This window comes from Haliotis cracherodii, unplaced genomic scaffold (assembly GCF_022045235.1).
Source record: "Haliotis cracherodii isolate W230 unplaced genomic scaffold, xgHalCrac1.p SCAF_1, whole genome shotgun sequence".
NCBI classification, from domain to species: Eukaryota; Metazoa; Mollusca; class Gastropoda; order Lepetellida; family Haliotidae; genus Haliotis; species Haliotis cracherodii.
Window position 1 is genome coordinate 75,622,861 of NW_027266264.1, and position 2,446 is coordinate 75,625,306.

A 2,446-nucleotide genomic window follows, 5' to 3' on the forward strand; every position below is an offset into this window, starting at 1 on the left:
TATGCTTTGAAAAGCATTTAAGTAACATCGCCGCATATATCGCTCAAAACAAATTATACATTACGCGTTCAATGGCAGTTAGCTCCCTTTGATATTCAAGGAAGTGTAGTACTTTCGTTTCAGATTCTCGAAATAGCACACGAGTTCTTTTTTTAGAGATGACTGCAAATATATGTAGGCGATGTGGTTTTAGACTCATGCTTTGTGTACGTGTATATGGAACGGACAGACCAAACAGAGGTCAGTACCGAATAGATGTAATCAGCACAAAAATGTCAAACATGTTATAAGTATAATTGAACTGCACTGAAATGTAAATAGAGAGCGTCCACGGAACTTGTTTATCTGTCAAAGTGTATGGAAGTGTTCAGTGTTAATGTTTGCTTGTAACTGCACTAATATTAATCACGACCTTCAAAAACATTACGCCACGTCTACACATACTACAATACATATTGAACACAAACCAAGTTCTTTTTTTCTGACGATCAGCGTTTCATTCGACACCTGCCAACAAGCACGAACAATAATTCGCAGGAAGAAAATCGATAATGTGCATCACGTGACATACATGTATACACAGCTGCTGGGCTGCAAGACTCACCTCCAGGTGAAAGCCACTGCTTATAAAGTTTCCTGATATCCCATGCTGATGTGTTAAGATAAAAAAGTGACAAAACCCTTTCCATATTCATAGGAAGTCTCTGCAAAAAGCATGTAGTCACAATTTAGTTTTTGTCATAATCGTTTGAGATAACCAGTCTGTGACAGAAGTCATCCTCGATCGTCCCCAATGTGTATCTCTTAAAGTCGCGACTTCCTGTCTTAACATTCGTTAGAGAAGAAGTAACAAGAATCTTACCAGAATAGAAATAAACTCGGGCGTCGTCTCTTTCAAACGTTAGCTGCGAATTTAGACTTTAACTCCAGGCTGTTTCCACTCGATCACTATAACTGATGTTTGTGGTGACAGCTGTTAGTTGCTAGTCACTCACGGCCGATCTATGCTTTGAAAAGCATTTAAGTAACATCGCCGCATATATCGCTCAAAACAAATTATACATTACGCGTTCAATGGCAGTTAGCTCCCTTTGATATTCAAGGAAGTGTAGTACTTTCGTTTCAGATTCTCGAAATAGCACACGAGTTCTTTTTTTAGAGATGACTGCAAATATATGTAGGCGATGTGGTTTTAGACTCATGCTTTGTGTACGTGTATATGGAACGGACAGACCAAACAGAGGTCAGTACCGAATAGATGTAATCAGCACAAAAATGTCAAACATGTTATAAGTATAATTGAACTGCACTGAAATGTAAATAGAGAGCGTCCACGGAACTTGTTTATCTGTCAAAGTGTATGGAAGTGTTCAGTGTTAATGTTTGCTTGTAACTGCACTAATATTAATCACGACCTTCAAAAACATTACGCCACGTCTACACATACTACAATACATATTGAACACAAACCAAGTTCTTTTTTTCTGACGATCAGCGTTTCATTCGACACCTGCCAACAAGCACGAACAATAATTCGCAGGAAGAAAATCGATAATGTGCATCACGTGACATACATGTATACACAGCTGCTGGGCTGCAAGACTCACCTCCAGGTGAAAGCCACTGCTTATAAAGTTTCCTGATATCCCATGCTGATGTGTTAAGATAAAAAAGTGACAAAACCCTTTCCATATTCATAGGAAGTCTCTGCAAAAAGCATGTAGTCACAATTTAGTTTTTGTCATAATCGTTTGAGATAACCAGTCTGTGACAGAAGTCATCCTCGATCGTCCCCAATGTGTATCTCTTAAAGTCGCGACTTCCTGTCTTAACATTCGTTAGAGAAGAAGTAACAAGAATCTTACCAGAATAGAAATAAACTCGGGCGTCGTCTCTTTCAAACGTTAGCTGCGAATTTAGACTTTAACTCCAGGCTGTTTCCACTCGATCACTATAACTGATGTTTGTGGTGACAGCTGTTAGTTGCTAGTCACTCACGGCCGATCTATGCTTTGAAAAGCATTTAAGTAACATCGCCGCATATATCGCTCAAAACAAATTATACATTACGCGTTCAATGGCAGTTAGCTCCCTTTGATATTCAAGGAAGTGTAGTACTTTCGTTTCAGATTCTCGAAATAGCACACGAGTTCTTTTTTTAGAGATGACTGCAAATATATGTAGGCGATGTGGTTTTAGACTCATGCTTTGTGTACGTGTATATGGAACGGACAGACCAAACAGAGGTCAGTACCGAATAGATGTAATCAGCACAAAAATGTCAAACATGTTATAAGTATAATTGAACTGCACTGAAATGTAAATACAGAGCGTCCACGGAACTTGTTTATCTGTCAAAGTGTATGGAAGTGTTCAGTGTTAATGTTTGCTTGTAACTGCACTAATATTAATCACGACCTTCAAAAACATTACGCCACGTCTACAC